This window comes from Pristiophorus japonicus, unplaced genomic scaffold (assembly GCF_044704955.1).
Source record: "Pristiophorus japonicus isolate sPriJap1 unplaced genomic scaffold, sPriJap1.hap1 HAP1_SCAFFOLD_252, whole genome shotgun sequence".
NCBI lineage: Eukaryota > Metazoa > Chordata > Chondrichthyes > Pristiophoridae > Pristiophorus > Pristiophorus japonicus.
In genome coordinates, this window is record NW_027252252.1 from 214,890 (window position 1) to 234,101 (window position 19,212).

At 43.1% G+C, this 19,212-nt stretch overlaps 1 pseudogene; it reads right to left on the reverse strand.

Annotated features, from left to right (window-relative positions):
- LOC139247028 (uncharacterized) overlaps nucleotides 1-19,212 on the reverse strand; it is a 143,866-nt pseudogene that overhangs the window by 22,078 nt on the left and 102,576 nt on the right.

Sequence of the window (19,212 nt, forward strand, 5' to 3'; positions counted from 1 at the left end):
ATTAAGGTCATCATGTCTCAAAGCCACACGCAAGCCCTCGCTGAAATCCGTATGTTTCTAACTTGGGAAATTTGCAATTTTTCAGATGTGGGATGGCAAGATCCCACAGCAGATTCTTCTCCTGTAAGATATTCCTCGAAGGAGTATTCAATCAAATCGGCATGGCTTCAATTCCACGTAATGCCTTTTTTCAGACATGATATTAAATGTCCAGCAAGATCGCACAACACGTTTGCACTCTCTCCCTCTCTTACACAAACTCAGCAACAAACTTAAATTCCTGTACACTCCAAAGGCAGTTTTTGAAATTTGAAATCTGGCACAGACAGCACATCCCTTTTAAACAGACACAGAATGATCCGGGACTGATAGCATATCCATTTTAAACAGGCACATAAATTTCCGGGACTGAATGCAAATCCCTCTGAAGCAGATATAGAATGATCTTGGACCGAACGTTCTTTAATTTTAAACAGGCCCAGAATGACCCGGGGCTGAGAGCAAATCCCTTTGGAAACAGACACAGAATGATCCTGGACTGACAGCAAATCGGTTTAGACCGACATAGAATGATCCGGGACCTCTCGCATTTTCACTGTGAAAATCCCAAAGAGAGAACCATGCACCTAGACCAACGAGCCACCGACAGTAAAGTGCGCAACCCATTCTGTATTAAAATGGCATATTCTGACGGTAGTGAAGAAAGCTATTCGGCCCAACGTGGCTGTGCTGTGTCTCTGAGAGAGCGATCAAATTAGTCCCCCTCTCCATAGTCCTGCGAATAAGCACGTAAAAACATAGATTTTCCCTTTGAAGTAGATATTGGGCCTGAAGTCACTGGGCTCGGCTTCCCCCAGGCGCTCGGATGAAAACAGGAATAAGGTTCCACACCTACCTTTTGCTCCTGCGCCCTCCAGCAGTCCGCTTCTGAGACCTTCTGTTCCCGCCCTTCGCAGCGCATTCAGGTCTTGGAGCTGCAGAGGGAGAAGCTGGATTCACGTGACTCTGGACAGCCAATGAAGGTACAGTATTATCATTCGTAATAATAGCATCTCCGTAAGTAGGGGTTCTCAATATTACGAATGAAAACGCCCCCATCACCCAAACACACATAAAATGTAAAAAAAAACACCTCACGTATTTAATATTAATTTAAATTCAAGTTAACAAATTTGTTAGAAAAAAATATATTTTTCGGATTTTTTAAAAAGTTTGATATTTTGGGTTTAAAATAAACCTTCCTTAGTGGACAGAGTTTTTAAACATAAAAATGTCATTTCATTTTATTTCTATATGTTTTCATATTTTTTACATGTTTTGAAACTCTTACGCTGATAAAAGCAGACTATGCACCTGCTTTTCCCAGGTGCAAGCAATTTAAGGGCATTCGCTGAGCAATTGATGGGCGAATAGTGCATACTCACGCGATTGTCCTGCTCCTGAAGAAGCGTTACGTCTGTCAAGCAAGAATTTGACATTGGAAAATCTGGTTTTCAGTGCATGCGCCTCGTACGCCAAAGAAGAGCTTTTGTGGGTCCTTGCCGGTTGCGTACGTACTCCATACAGACCCAGTGAGGCGGGAATTACAGGCCCTATATTAATTTGAGACATGACATGACCAAAGTACAGCATCCGTGACAGTAAAAGGCAAATTTGGCCATGAGGTTTTATTGATTGACAAAACAACAAGATGCTTCAAACGTTTTACACAAAAATGACGAGTATGGGATTCGGAGCCACGTATGCAGATCACAATTGATTAGCAGTTATTCGCATTAAACTCTGGGTCACCTCCTCTCCCGTTTGAAGCAACGCTAGGCATTCAATTTCCTGCTTTTTGCATCCAAACAGAAATATTCTGCAAGAACGTCCACTTCACCGCTTGTCCTGCCTATGCAAGCAGATCGACAATGTTGAAAATGTGCCATCAGCTTCTTAAAGCAAACGGCTTTCATTACTTCAGGTGGTGTACACACGAGGAATTAAATGCACCAGATACAGCAGAAGTAGGATCTGCTGAAACAGCGGAGTTAGGATATTCATAAAAAGAATGAATTGGGATGGGTCATCAGAAACAGGGGAACCAAGTGCACCGGAAACAGGGGAATTAGGAGCTCCAGAAACATCAGCATTCGTTGATCTCCAGAGACAACGGAATGAGAGTGCCCGAGAATGACGGGAAATAAGATCAACAAACAGTTGAATTAGGTTCTCCAGAAACACGGAGAATTAGGATCAACAGAAACAGGGGAATTAGGACCTCCAGGTACGGGGGAATTAGGAGACCGTAACAGAAACCTGAAAATTAGTAGAGAGCTCCATAAAAAGGGAAATTATGAGACAGCTACAATTACAATGTAATTCTTAGCTATAAATACTGGGAAATTAGGAGAGTGCATCATAATCATGGAAAGTAGGAGCTCCATAAATAGGGTAATTAGGTAGAGGAAAATTAAGAGCTCCAACACTTTACCTTATAAAGCAGGGGAATTAGGAGCAGCAGAAAAGTCGAGGTAACAGTTAAAGAGAGAGGTGAACTAGGATCACCTGATACAGGGGAATTATGAGCTCCAGTGACAGGCGCATTATTTACTCCAAAACATGGGACAAAGTTGCTACTGAAACATTAGAACGAGGAGCTGCAGAAACAGTGTAATTGGAGCGTCAGAAAGAGGGTAATCTTGAGTTCCTGACACAGGGACATGAGGAGCACCTGAAATTGGAGAATTAGAATCTGCTGAAATAGAGAAATGAGGTGTGCAAGAAAATGGAGAATTAGGAGCTCCAGAACATACGGATAAGGAGCTCCTGAAACAGAGGAAAAAGGAGCTCCAGAAACAGCTGAATTAGGAGCTCCAGAAACAGTGGGATAAGGAGTTCCTGAAACAGGGGAATCAGGATTTCCTGAAACAGATGGATAAGGAGCTCCAGAAACACAGGAATTAGTAGCTCCTGAAACAGAGGGATAAGGAGCTCCTGAAACAGAGGAATTAGGAGCTCCTGAAACAGAGGGATGAGGAGCTCCTGAAACAGAGGAATGCGGAGCTCCTAAAACAGAGGTATAAGGAGCACCTGAAACAGAGGAATGAGGAGCTCCTGAAACAGAGGGATGACGAGCTCCTGAAACAGAGGGATAAGAAGCTCTAGAAACAGAGGGATAAGGTGCTCCAGAAACAGAGGAATTAGGAGCTCCTGAAACAGAGGGATAAGGAGCTCCTGAAACAGTGGGATAAGGAGCTCGTGAAACAGAGGAATTCTGAGCTCCTGAAACAGAGGGATAAGGAGCTCCTGAAACAGAGGAATTAGGAGCTCCTGAAACAGAGGGATGAGGAGCTCCTGAAACAGAGGAATGTGGAGCTCCTGAAACAGAGGTATAAGGAGCACCTGAAACAGAGGAATGAGGAGCTCCTGAAACAGAGGGATGACGAGCTCCTGAAACAGAGGGATAAGAAGCTCTAGAAACAGAGGGATAAGGTGCTCCAGAAACAGAGGAATTAGGAGCTCCTGAAACAGAGGGATAAGGAGCTCCTGAAACAGTGGGATAAGGAGCTCGTGAAACAGAGGAATTCTGAGCTCCTGAAACAGATGGATAAGGAGCACCTGCAACAGAGGAATTAGGAGCTCCTGAAACAGAGGGATAAGGAGCTCCTAAAACAAAGGGATGAGGAGCTCAGTAAACAGAGGGATAAGGAGCTCTTGAAACAGAGGGATAACGTGCTCCAGAAACAGAGGAATTAGGAGCTCCTGAAACAGAGAGATAAGGACCTCCTGAAACAGCGGAATTAAGACCTCCTGAAACAGAGGGATAACGAGCTCCTGAAACATGGGGAATTCAGAGCTCCCGGTGCATGGAAATTAGGAGTTTCAGAAACAGGGGCATTTAGTGTTGAAAAGACACGTGAATTATGAACACCAAAAACAGGGGGATTAGGAGAGAGTTCAGTATTTGCACTCCTAATTATCATTGTCAGGCATAGTTTCTAAATATAATATACTCTGATCCATCTTTCTTTGGTTCAATATGAAATAATTTACACTTCGTCACTGGGACCTATATCTGCATAGTTATTTTCGCAAACACTTAATAATTGTCTCTTTGCAACTTTATGTTCCACGACACTATTTACAGTGCCAGTTACATTATTATTCACTAAAATTGGACGAGAGAGCGGGACTGAAAAGAGTATCCCCGTTTGTTTTTCTTTCTCTGTCTCCTCACGTCTGTCTTTCTTTCTGTCTCACCATCTGATTACAACACTCTCTTGCCCAACCTATCACTCCGCCATCTTTATCGCCACTTGTGTAACCTCCGTCTGTCGTTCACTGTGCCCCTCCCGCCTGTCTCTCCGTCTGACTCCCACTGTCTTTTTCTTTCCTCTGCTGTTATCTCTATTTCTGTCTCCCCGTCTGTGCCCATCAGTCTCTTCCCCTCCATCCCTCTGCCGTCTGTCTCTCGAGTCTGTCCCTTGCTGTTCTCGGTCCGTCTGGCCCTGCAGTCTGTCAACCTATCTCTCTCACTGTCTGTGTCTGTCGTTACCTCCGTGTCTCCCTCCTGTTTAATTATCCCGTTTGTCACCCTCTCTGTCTCCCCAATCTGGCACTCTCTCTCCCTAACTTATCTGTGTCTGTCTGATTCGTCTGTTCTATTTCTGTCTTGCCCGTTTCCCTCTGCTGTATCTCTCTCCCCTTCTACATCTTCCCACCTGACTACCACCATCAGTCTCACCCACTCTGTCTCCTTCTTTTACATTTCCAGTCGGTTATCTGTTATCTCCACCACATGGTCTGTCGCTCTCTCTCTATCACCTCCTGTAGGTCTCTCTATCGCTCTGCCCCCTCCCCCGCCCCCGCCGCCGCTCTCTATCTCCGTCCTATCTCTCACCTGTCTTTCTCTCACTCTCACTGCTGCCCCTCTGGCTCACCAGTTTTCCTGTTCCCGTTGAGCACCGTCTCAGCCTTTGTCTTTGTAACATATCATCTATCTATCGCAGCCTGTCGCAATGCACCATTCTTCCAGTCAATCTCTATCCTACCACACCAATTTGTTGCTCTCTCTCGCTGTCTCTCGCTCCCCAATCTCTTTTTCTTTGTCTACCACGTCGTTTTCTCCCTGTCTTTCCGGGTCTGTTTTCTGCCCATTTCACTCCCATGTCTGTCCCACTCTAACCCTCCGCACGTGTATTCACTTCTGTCTATCCACAGCTGTATCCCCATCTCTCATTCTCTCTGTCAGCCACAAATGTTTATCTCTCTTGACCTCGCTGATCTGCCTATCTAACTCCGACTTCTGGTTCTCTCCCTCTTTCTCCCCACGTCTGTCTCGCTGCTGTCTCTTCATCTCTATCACTCTGTATCACCCATCGATTACCCCGCCGTCTGCCTCTGTCTCTAAGTCTCTCTCTGTCGGCCTCTTTCCCTGTCTCCAAAGTTAAAAAAAAAAATAATTCAGAAATTTGGTCGTATCGACCAACGCCTTCCTTCCTTTATTGACCTTCTGAAACTGCACCGGAGAAGGTGGTGGTGATCTGACTATTTGTAACCGCTGCAGTCCGTGTGGTGAAGGGACTGCCGCAGTGCCGACTTTGTCGCTGCAGTTTGATTCAACTGAGTGTCTCGCTGGGCCATTTTAGAGGGCACTGTAGTGTCAACCACATTGCTCTGCGTCTGGAGTCACGTATAGCCCAGACCAGGAAAGGACGGACGTGGACTATAGGACAGGAATAGCGTAAATTCGTGTGCAAATATCTGCACAGATATGTCCCTTCGCGCTCACAGTGAAATAAAGCAGCACCGATTACAGTTGTCTTAAGGTAGAGTGTACCTTATGAGGATGCCGACACCGACGACACTATAGAGCTATTAATGTTGCAAAATCTTAATTGATAATACAGGTCACATATTCAAAACTAGTTTTGTAAAGACATTTTAATATTGTTGACTTGGACTAGTCAGCAATGCTCGCACGGCAGTTGCAGTTTGTGTCCAGTTGGAAAGCTGTCTGAAAGAACATGCACAACATTGACTTGCTGCTGAGCAGACCATGAGCCTCCTTTTTGAAAATGGTTATCCAGTCCCTCTAAGAGGGGATTAAGCATCATGAGAGTTGGATGGGACTGTGCCCACTTGCATAGCAGGCCGCGTAGGGAGCATTTTCCCTTCCTTAAAGAACAGTAATGACTCAGTTGCAGAATTTTCTCGCACCACTCGCCATTCGGCCCAAGGATGAGCCGAGCCGATCACGTGGAGTTAATACAATTCCTCCAGTCAGTAAATTCAGTTGGGATATCAAGAAAAATATAAGGAATCACCGTGACATATTCAGTGAGCGTGCAGCATAGTGGATAAGGTGTTTATTTATGGTATGTACCAGAATGTTATCAGGAAATTGCAGTTTTGAGGAGATTTGGATTCAAAGTCTAATTTATGTAATATTCGGTCAAATGCTTGGAAGGTTTATCAGCAACAAATGCTTATCAAAGTAAATTAACACAATCGATTTGAAGTCCATCGCCTTAACCTCTCGTCTACCATCTAACACAACTCAGCTTTTACATTTCAGGCTTTTTGCATCCATACAGAAATACGCTGCAACAAGACCCCGTCACGATCTGTCCTGCCCGTGCACCCAGATCAACAATGTTGAAAATGTACAATCAGCTTCTGTAAGCAAACGGCCTTTAGTTACTACAGCATGGTTGTGAAATGTCTCCTCAAAAGATGATGTGCGGGCCCCTTTTAAATAGAACAGACAGTCTGACCACGACGGTTTCAAAACCGACCAATATAGAACCTTCTACAGTTAGACCACATTAGTCGTACTGTGTGCAATTCTGGTCGCTATATTATACAATACCCTAGCAAGGCCCACTGGATAGGATGCAGAGAAGACGGTATACTATCAGGAAATAATCGACAGGCTCAATTTCTTTTGTCGTGAAACGAGAAGTCTGAGGGGTGAACTAAAAGAGCTCTTTAATATCTTGAAAGGTTTTAAAGAAAATCAAAGGGGCAGAAAGCAGATAGTAAGTGCTACAAAGAGGGAGTAAGAAAATAACCGACTGGTGAAATGAACAGACACATAGCAGATGTAATTAACACAGAGAAGTGTGAAGTGATACACGTTGGTGGGATGATGAGAGGCAATATGAAATAACGATACAATTTGAACGGGACCAGATTTATCCATGAACATTTAAATCCCCTATTAACATCTGCCTCTGGAGATCAATGATCCCAAAACCTGTCAGAATGCTCTTCCTGTTTTGTATGAACCAGCTCTAAATCGTACAATTATAAGGATCTGGACGACATGGGAACTTTTCCTTTTTTAATAGCCGAATAGAGTATAAAGACAAGGAAGTTATGCCAAGCAATTAGAAAACACTTATGACGTCTTAGCTGGAATATTGCGTTCACGTCTGGGCAACATGCTTTAGGGAAGAAGTCAAGCCCTTGGAGAGGGTGCAGAATAGATTTACTAGAATACTGCCAGAGTTGGGGACCTCATTTATACGAAGAAAGTGGAGAAGCTGGGATTTTTCTCCTTCGAATAGAAAACGTTAAGAGGCGGTTTATGACATAAGTTCAAAATTATGAAGTGTTTTGAGAGTTAAAATGGAAAAAGCTTCAGAATGTCACATTTAATGTGATACAATCTCAATATGCGCCGAAACTATGATCTTCAATTTATGAAACCGAAGACTTATCACTTGGCCACCACACCCTGATCAACTGCATGACTTGTGTCACATTGCTACCGAATCGCACATCATTTCAATTAGGTTGTTCAAGCACAGATGCATATACAAATAATTGAAGTGGGATAGTGGAACGAGCAAATGACCAGCGTCATTTCGATGAAACTATCATAAAACATTTCATATAATCATGCATTACCGATGGAGAGTACTTGGACCATCGTACTCTTGAACGAGATATCCAATTAGTCCCAGATCTTTCCACAGCGTCCTGCAAAATTCGCCTCTTCAAGCATTTATCCAATTCCATTTTGAGGGTTACTATTGAATCTGCAGTGCTACGGGGAAATGATAGGGAGGTGAGACTCGCTGAGAGTTAGCATGGGCTCGACCGGCCGAATTGCCTTCGTCCATGCTGTAACAATTTAATGAATCCATGACTCTATGACTCACCACCCTTTCAGGCAGTGCATTACAGATCACAACACTCAGAGCTTAAAAACAAACAATTCTCCTCCACTTCCATGTGTTTCCTCTGTTCTCTCTGGCTTTTGCCAGGACTGGATAAATTTGTTTGTGGAGAAAGATTGGGGTTGTTTTCGTCAGAACAGATGAGGATAATTGGTGACATAATTGAGGTGTGTAACATTATGAGGGGCCAGGATAGTGTGCATAAGGAACACACATGCCCCTGAGCAGAGAGGTCAATAATCAGGGGGCATAGATTTAAAATAACTGGTAAAAGAATTACACGGGAGTCGAGGAGAAATGTTTTCGTCCAGAATGAATTTGGGTCTGGAACTCACTGACTGAAAAGTTGGTCGAGACACAATCGCTCATCACAGTTCAGCAGTACTTGCAGATGGATTGAATCGCCCGAATCTGCAACAGATCAAGAGCTGGGACGTGGGATTAGGTTGGATAGATCTTTCGATTGGCGGAGAAAGGATGTGCCGAATGCCCTCCTTCTCTGCGGCAAATTTTTCCAATTCTGTGATTCTAAGAGGTGGGGGAATCCTCTTTCGTGTCCTGCACATATCTGTATCACACCATCGATGGGATCTTGCTGTGTGGTAATTGGCTGCCGTATTGCTCTACAGTCCATCCAGTGGCTACACTTCAAGAAGTACTTCATTTTCTGTAAAGCATTTTAAAAAAAATATTAATTCAGTGGATGTGGGCGTAGCTAGCAAAGGCTGACATTTATTGCCCATCCCTAATTGCGTTTGAGAAGGTAGTGATGAACAAACTTTGTGGTCCACTGCAGTACTTGGATATGCACTTGATGACTACGGTCCAAGAGCTGGAAATTGGATTTGGCAGGGAAGTGCTTTGTCCACAAGCAAGGATGTGATGAGCAAAATGGTTTTCTTCTGTGCTGTAAATTTCTATGGTTCTATGGTCCAGTCACTGAGGTGATGGTACCACGAATGTGTTGCTTTGTAGAAGGTGTTCCAAGATTTTGATCCAGCCACAATAATGGAGAGGCGATATATTTCCTGTTTCATTTTCTGAGGATTTGATACTCGAGCTGGAATATACAATCTTCAGCGATCATGCCCACTTCTGACCTTATGATGGTGGGCAGGTCATTGATGAAGCAGGTGATGATGAACTCCTGCAGCGATATCCTGGGCTGAGATGATTGGCTTCGAACAGCCACAACCATCTTCTTTGAGGCTAGGTATCTCTCCAGCAGTGGAGATTTACCCAGCAATGACTTCAACGGTAGAAACCTCCTTGATGCAACATTCGGTCAAATTCTGCTTTGATATCAAGGACAATCACTCTCGCCTCATTTTAGAATTAATCACTTTTGGCTATATTTGGACCAAGGCTGTAATGATGGCTGGAGGCTGGTGGTACTGTCGGAACACAAACTGAGCAACGGCGAGCAATTGAATAATCCTATGTTAGGGAAAGATGCTACGGGAATGCAAGCTCGTGCTGTTACTGTCTGAAAACAGCGTACAGTTGCAAGATGTATATTTGTAGAATCAGATGGGTCATCGGCCTGAAATCTTACTCCTACCTTCCTCTTCCCACAGACCCTACCAGGGCCTCAAAGCATGGCAAGTTTTAAAATGTCAGTGTTAAAAAAATTCTTTCATTCTATATTTCTTAAAGATTAAGAAGGCACAACAGGCAGCCATATATCCTAGTTTGCTGATGATGCAAATATTGGTGATATAGTAATTAGTGCAGATGTTAGCGTATACTTATAAAGATATATTGATAGATTAAGTGAATGGACAATTCAGTGGCAGATAGTTTCTAAACAGGTAATTGTGTGGTCAGGCATTTTAGATTACATAGTTTAGATCCGAGTACTAATTAAATGGAGCACAGCTCGGAGGGATGGAGTTCCATAGTGGTTTGGAGTCCAAGTGCCCATCCCGCTAATGTGCAGTAGCAAGTTACAAATATAATCGAAACAACTAATGGCATGTTAGGGCTTTATAACTCGGTGTTGGACTATAAAGCAGTGGAAGTTTTTCTTCAACTGTACAGAGATGTAGTTATAATATATCTGGAGTACCCTAAGTTATAGAATATAGTTGATTCATAGAAGTTTACAGCACGGAAGGAGGCAATTTCGGCCCATCCTCTCCGTTCCACGGTTATCCAGCCTAATCCCACTTTCCAGGTCTAGGTCCATAACCCTGCACGTTACGGCACTTCAGTTGCACATCCAAATATTTTTAAAGGTGCTAATGGTTTCTGCCTCTACCACTCTATCAGGCATTGCGTTTTAGACAACCACAACTCTCTGCCTGTGGAAGTGTCCCATCAAATCTCCTGTAAATCTTCTACAATTATTATAAATGTATGCCCCCTGGTTGTTGAGCCCTCTGCTAAGGGAAATAATCCATTTCTTTCCATTATATCTAGTCCCCTTATGGACACGGCCCCTTAGAAATGATAGGTTGGATGTGGAAGGTGTACAGTTCATGTTCACCAGAATGTTACCAGGGTGCCACGAGTTAAATTATGAGGAGAGATTACATAAACTAGACCTGTACCCCCTGGAATATAGAAGGTTAAGTGGTGGATTTCAATGAGGTTTTAAGGTTTTGAAACGAATTGAAAAGATAGATAGAGATAAAGCTTTTTTCACCGTTTGTGGGGGAGTTTACGACAAGGGGACATAATGTTTAAATCAGAGACAGGCCATTTGGCAGAGAAGTTAGGAAAATCTTCTTTACGCAAAGGGTGGTGGATTTATCTTCTGCAAAACAGGATATGCTAGCTCAATTAAAAATGTTAATTTTAGGTCGATAGTTTTTGCTAGACACTGGTTATAATGATGTGGAGCAATGCAGATGGATGGAGTTAAGACAGAGCTCAGTCAAGAATTAACGGAATGTCGAAAAGGCACAAGGGGCAGAATGGCGTCATCCTGTTCCTATGTTCAGTCAATTGGCAGATCAACTATTATAATTAAAGAAACGTTGTCTTGAAGGGTGAATTATAAATATATTATGTGCAGAGATTATGGACCGCTTCCACGCTTTCATAACAAACACGCATTATCTAATTGTCAAACCAGTTGGTTGAACATTTACCAACGTTGGAACCCACGCAGACACACATCAGTTGGATTTTAATTCCAACGCCTTAACAACTCGGCCATCTTGGTCATGTGCTTGAAAATTCGGCAAATCGCTTGCAGACTCAAAATTTAATTTTCAGCGCTAAGCAAATTACACGTCTGCATACTCTGCAAACGTGCGGGCATATATACCTTGTGTTTACCTGTGGACGGTGAAAAGCTGAACCGATAAAGCACAGCACTTCTGCAAATAATGTATTGAACTGATTGTCCGTAATTAGACAACAAACCCCCTTGCTTTAACCCACCGAGCATTTAATCTTCCGGTCAACACTGAACATCTTTGAATGAATAATGTTAAAATCCACGTCAACCACCCAGCATCTGCATGCTCAGATTGAACCAGCGCTTAAAGCGATAACACATAAGCTATGGAGTAAATTGATGTGGGGATTGATGGAGAGAGTGACAGAGAGAAAGTATTATTTGGACGGATAAACAAATCCCCAATGAGAAAAGCTTACAGAAATTGACTGCAACTGAGTTCGACATACAGCGAGACTGACACATGGAAAAAAAGTCAGAGACAGAGAGAAATAGAATGAATCATAGAGAGAGAAAAAGTGAAACAGTACATTTCATGTGGGAAAATCCCTGAGGGCACGGCCGAGAATTAAAACCCTGAACTGAGGTTTACAGGTGAAAACACAATCTCACTGAGAGAGCCGATTGGAGCATCACAGAAGGATACAATGACACACTTTCCCCAGAGCACTGAAAACTGTTTGCCATCAACTATTTACCCAATTCCCTTCTAGAGTTGGTCACCCCGCAGCTTAGGAGTGTGCACGTAGAGTGGGAGTGGTTGATCAGAAGACATCGAAACATAGAAACATAGAAAATACGTGCAGGAGTAGGCCATTCCGCCCTTCGAGCCTGCACCGCCGTTCAATAAGATCATGGCTGATTATTCTCTCATTACCTCTTTCCTGCATACGCTCCATACCTTTTGATGCCCTTAGCCGTAAGCGCCACATCTAACTCCCTCTTGAATATATCCAAAGAACTGGCATCAACAATTCTCTGCGGCAGAAAATTCCACAGGTTAACAACTCGCTGAGTGAAGAAGTTTCAGCTCATCTCAGTCCTATATGGCCTTCCCCTTATCCTAAGACAATGTCCCCTGGTTCTGGACTTCCCCAATATCGGGAACATTCTTCCCGCATTTAACCTGTCCAGTCCCGTCAGAATCTTCTATGTTTCTATGAGAACCCCTCTCATCCTTCTAAACTCCATTGAATGAAAGTCCAGTTGATCCAGTTTCTCTACATATGACAGTCCAGCCATCACTGTAATTAATCTGGTGAAGCTTCGCTGCACTGCCTCAATAGCAAGAACGTCCTTCCTCAGACTAGGAGAACAAAACTGAACACAATATTCCCGGTGAGGACTCACTAAGGCCCTGCAGAACTGCAGTAAGACGTCCCAGCTCGTATACTCAAATCCCCTAGCTATGAAGGCCAACATACCATTTGCCTTCATCACAGCCTGTTGCACCTGCATGCCAACCTTCAGTGACTGATGAACCATGACACCCAGGGCTCATTGCACCTCCCCTTTTCCTACTCTGCTGCAATTCAGATAATATTCTGCCTTCGTGTTTTTGCCCCCAAAATGGATAACCTCACATTTATCCACATTATACTGCATCTGCCATGCATTTTACCACTCACCTAACCTGTCCAAGTCACACTGCAGCCTCGTACCGTCCGTCTCACAGCCCTCACAGCCACGCATTTTAGTGTCTTCTGCAAACTTGGAGATATTACACTCAATTCCTTCATCTAAATCGTTAACGTATATTGAAAAGAGCCGGGGTCCCAGCACTGAGCCCTGCGGCACTCCACTAGTCACTGCCTGCCATTCTGAAAAGGACCGTTTATCCCGACTCTCTGCTTCCTATCTGCCAACCAGTTCTCTATCCAAATCAGTACATTACCCCGAATACCATGTGCTTTGATTTTGCACACCAATCTCTTGCGCGGGACTTAGTCAAAAGCATTTTGGAAATCAAAATACACCACATCCACTGGTTCTCCTTTGTCTACTCTGCTTGTTACAATCTCAAAAAATTCCAGAAGATTCGTCAAGCATGATGTCCCTTTCATAAATCCATGCTGACTTGGACCGATCCTGTCACTGCTTTCCAAATGCGTAGCTATTTCATCATTAATGATTGATTCCAACATTTTCCCCACTACCGATGTCAGGCGAACCAATCTCTAATTACCCGTTTTCTCTCTCCCTCCTTTTTTTAAAAAAGTGGTGTTACATTTGCTATCCTCCAGTTCATAGGAACGGATCCAGAGTCGATAGATTGTTGGAAAATGATAACCAATGCATCCACTATTTCTAGTGCCACTTCCTTAAGTACTCTGGGATGCAGACTATCAGGCCCGGGGGATTTATCGGCCTTCAATCCCATCAATTTCCCGAAAACAATTTCCTGCCTAATAAGTATATTCTTCAGTTCCTCCTTCTCACTAGACTGACTGTCCCCGAGTACATTCGGAAGGTTATTTGTGTCTTCCTTCGTGAAGACAGAACCGAAGTATTTGTTCAATTGGTCTGCCATTGCTTTGTTCCCCATTATAAATTCACCTGAATCCGACTGCAAGGGACCTACGTTTGTCTTCACTAATCTTTTTGTCTTCACATATTTATAGAAGCTTTTGCAGTCAGTTTTTTGTTCCCTGCAAGCTTCCTCTCGTACTCTACTTTCCCCTTCTTAATTAAACCCTTAGTCCTCCTCTGTTGAATTCTACATTTATCCCATTCCTCAGGTTTGTTACTTTTTTTAGCCAATTTATTTGCCTCTTGCTTGGTTTTAACACCATCCTTAATTTCCCTTGTTAGCCACGGTCGAGCCACATTCCCCGTTTTATTCTTACTCCCTACAGGGATGTACAGAATAGGAGGACTAGGCAGTTAGTGATCGAGCCCCCGAGTCTATCTCGCTCGTCAACAGTATTATCTTATGAGTACTGGTGTGGAGATAGTGCATCTGGTGATTGCAGCGAGATCCAAATCCACGGCAGCACAGGTGGCTCAGCTGCACAGGGGAGGAGGGAGATGAATGGCAGAGCTATAATGAGAGGGGATCCAATAGTCAGTGTAGCAGACAGGCCTTTCTGCAGCCGCACACGTGACTCCAGGATGGGATGTTGCCTCCCTGGTTCCAGGGTTAAGGACGTCACCGAGCGGCTCAGGACATTCTGATGGAGGAGGGTGATCAGTCAGAGGTTATTGTCCATACTGTTATCAATGGCATGAGTAGAAAGACGGGTGAGCTCCTGTAGGCAGAGTTTAGCGAGCTACGAGAGAGATTAAAAAGCAGGACCTGAAAGGTAGTAATCTCCAGAATACTCCATGTGTCATGAACTCTTGAGTACAGAAATAGGAGGATAGAGCACGTGAATGCATGGCTGGAGAGATAGTACACGAGGGAGGGCTTTAGTTTGCTGAGATATTGGGTCCGCTTCTGGCAGAGTTGAGACCTGTACAAGCCGGACGGATTGCACCTCAACAGAGCCGGGACCAATAAACTCGAGTGGCGGGGAGCAGGGAGTGGGGAGGGGGGGAGGCGGTGGTTGCTCGTGCTGTTGGGGAGGGTTTAACCTAGTTTAGCAGGGGGACGGGAACCTGAAAATAGATTCAATAGGGAGGGGAGTAGTGTTGGAATTAAAAAGCAACAATGTAGAAAGTGAGTTTGTTGGACAGAGGAAACAAGCAGGAGAAAAGGGTAAAAAATCAAATTTCAAGGCTTTTTGTCTGAATGCACGTAGCATTTGTAACAAAACAGATGGGTTGACGGCACAAATAGATACCAATGAGTATGATCTGATAGTCATTACAGAGACGTGGGGGTTGCAAGGTGACCAGGACTGGAAACTAAATATTCAGAGGTATTTGACATTTCAGAAGGAATGACAAAAAGGAAAATGAGGTGTGGTAACACTGTTAATAAAAGATGGGATCAGTGCGTTGGTGACAAACGATATAGGTTCAGAGAATCAAGAGGTTGAATCAGTTTGGGTGGAGATAAGGAACAATAACGGGAAAACGTCGTTGGTGGGCGTAGTGTATAGGCCCCCTAACAGTGGCTACACGGTTGGACGGAGTTTAAATCAAGAAATAATGGAGGCTTGTAAAATAGGAACGGCAATAATCATAGGTGATTTTAACTTTCATATTTACTGGATAAACCTAATTGGTCAGGGTAGCCTTGAGGAGACGTTCATCGATTGTATAAGGGATAGTTTACTTCTACAGTACATGCTACCCCAACCAGGGAGCATGCTATCTTAGATCGAGTACTGTGTAATGAGACAGGATTAATAAATGATCTCATAGAAAAAGATTGTAGAGGACTGAGTGATCATAATATGGTTGAATTTGACATGCAGTTGGAGGGAGAGAAATTTGGTTCTCCAACCAGTGTCCTAAGCTTAAATAAAGGGGACTACAAAGGTATGATAGCAAAGTTGGCTAAAGTAGATTGGGAAAATAGACTAAAGTGTGGGATGGTTCATGAGCAGTCGCAGACATTTAAGGAGATATTTTTAAACTCGGAACAAAAATGTATCCAATGAGAAGGAAAGACTGTAAGAGAAGGGATAACCATCCGTGTCTAACTAAGGAAATAACGGAGGGTATCAAATTGAAATCAAACGCATACAATGTGGCGAAGACTAGTGAGAGACGAGAGCAGCGGATTGGGATTTTTTTTAAACCAGCAGAGAACGATTAAAAACATGATCAAAGAGGGAAGATAGATTATGAAAGTAAACTAGCACGAAATATAACAACAGATAGTGAGAGTTTCTACAGATACATAAAAATGAAAATATTGTATAATATGAATGTTGGTCCCCTGGAGGATGACACTGGGGAATTAATATTGGAGATCAGGGAAATGGCAGAGACGTTAAACAAATATTGTGTATTGGCCTTTACAGTAGATGACACTAAAAACAATCCAATCGTGGATAATCAAGCGGATGTAGGCAGTGATGAACTGAATACTATCACTATCAAGAACGAAGTAGTGCTAGTAAAATAATTGGACTAAAGGCGGACAAATCCCATGGACCTGATGGTTTACATCCTATGGACTTAAGAGAAGTGGCTGCAGAGATAGTGGATGCATTCGTTATAATTTCTCAAAATTTTCTGGATTTGGGGCGGATTGGAAAACCGCAAATGTAACGACCCTATTTAAAAACGAGGCAAGCATAACACAGGGAACTATAGACCAGTTAGCCTAACCTCTGCCGTTGCGAAAATGCTGGAGTCCATTATTAAGGAAGCAGTAGCGGGACACTTGGAAAAGCATGATTCAATCAAGCAGAATCAGCATGGTTTTATGAAAAGGAAGTCATGTTTAACAAATGGCTGGAGTTTTTGAGGATGTAACGAGTGGATAAGGGGGAACCAATGGGTGTGGTGTATTTGGATTTCCAGAAGGCATTCGATAAGGTGCCACATCAGAGGTTACTGCACAAGATAACAGCTTACGGGGTTGGGAGTAATACAAAGATAGAGGCTTTGCTAAATAACAGAAAACACAGCGTCGGGATAAATGCGTAATTTTCCAGTTGGTAAACAGTGACTAGTTGGGTGATGCAGGTATCGGTGCTGGGTCCTCAACTATTGACAGTCTATATTAATGACTTGGATGAAGGGACCGAGTGTAATGGAGCTAAGTTTGCTGATGGTACAAATGTAGGTAGGAAAGTAAATTCTGAGGAGGACACAACAAATCTGCAGAGATATATAGTTAGGCTAATTGAATGGGCAACAATTTGGCAATTGCAATATAAGGTGGGAAAATGTGAGGTTACCTTCTTTGACAGAAATAATAGAAAAGCAAATTATAATTTAAATGGAGAAAACTAGCAAAGTGCTGCAGTACAAGGACAGATGGGGGTCCTTGTGCATGAAACACAAAAATTAGAATGCAGGTACAGCAATTAATCAGAAAGGAAAATGGAATGTGCGTTTATTGCAAGTGAGATAGAGTAGAAAGGCAGATTAGTCCTGCTACAATTGTGCAAGGTATTTGTGAGGCCACACCTGGAGTACTGCGTACAGTTTTAGTCTCCGTATTTAAGGAAGGATAGACTTGCAATGGAGATTGTTCAGAGAAAGTTGACTCAGTTGATTTCGGAAATGAGGAGAGTTGACTTATGAAGATAGTTTGAGTAGGTTGGGACTATCCACAGTGGAGTTCAGAAGAATGAGAGGTAATCTTGTCGGAACTAATAAGATAATGAAGGGGCTCGACAAGGTGGATTCAGAGTGAATTTTGCACTCATAGGGGAAACTAAAACTCGGGGACATAGACTTAGAATAAGGGACCGCCCATTTATAAGAACATAAGAACATACGAAATATGAGCAGGAATAGGACATACGGCCTCTCCAGTCTGCAGCACCATTTAATACGATAATTGCTGATCGGATCATGGACTCAGGTCCACTTCCCTGCCCGCTCCCCATTATCCGGTAATCCGTTATTGGTTAAGAAACTGTCTCTGACTTAAATTTATTCAATGTCCCGGCTTACATAGCTCTCTAAGGCAGCGAAGACCACATATTTACAACCCACTGAGAGCAGAAATTCCTCCTCATCTCAGTTTTAAAAAGTGGGCCCCTTTATCTAAGATGATGCCCCCTAATTCGAGTCTTCCCTACCAATGGAAACCTCTTCTCTGCATCCACCTTGTCAAGCCCCCTCATAAGCTTATACGTTTCGATAAGATCACCTCTCATTCTTCTGAATTCCAGTGAGTAGAGGCCCAAACTCCTTAATATTTCCTCATAAGTCAACCCCCTCATCTCCAGAATCAACCTAGTGAACCTTCTTTGAACTTCCTCCATTTAAATATCGTTTTCATAAATATGGAAACCAAAACTATACACAGTATTCCAGGTGTGGCCTCGCAATACCCGATATAACTGTAGCAAGACTTCCCTGCTGTTATCCTCCATCTCCTTTGCAATAAACGCCATGATTGCACTGGCCTTCCTGATCATTTGCTGCAAATTCATACTGAACTTTTGTGTTTCATGCACAAGTACCCACATTTCCCGCTGTACTGCAGCACGTTGGATTTTTTCTCCATTGAAATAATAGCTTGCTCTTTGCTGTCAAAGTGTTTTCTGTCAAAGTGCATGACCTCACACTTTCCAACATTATACGGATACATTGGTTTTCATCCCACCTTTATATCGTCAGCAAATGTGGCTACGTTACACTTGGTCCTTTCTTCCCAGTCGTTAAAGTAGATTTAAAACTGAGATGAGGAGAAACTTCTTTTCTCAATCGTTGTAAATCTCTGGAATTATCTTCCCTCGAGAGCTGTGGAGGCTGGGCCAATGAATATATTTAAGTCAGAAATCGACACATTTTTTAGCGATAAGGGAGTAAGGGGATATGGGGAGCGGGCAGGGAAGTGGAGCTGAGTCCATGATTAGTTCATTCATAATCTTATTCAATGGCGGAGCAGGCTCGAGGGGCCAAATACTCCTGCCCCGAATTCTTATGTTATTATGTACTCTGTAGCATCTGTAGCAACCAACTGTTCAGGCAATGCAATCAAAATCTTAACTAATTGGTGAAGAATTCAGAAATCTCCTCATCCCAACTCCGATTTATTTGTCAACTAAATTGCTAATTTAAATCTGAGATTGATAGATTTTTGCTAGATAATGGTAGGAATTAATTTGGTGTCAAAGCAGATGGATGAAGTTAAGATATTGGACAAACATTATCTCACCAACTGGCGGAACCGTCTCGAGGGTTGAACGACCCCTGCTCTTATTTTCCGTCAATCGGCAGAGCACCTGTCATAAATGTAGGAACGCTTCATGGAATTGTAAATTATAAATACAGAAACTT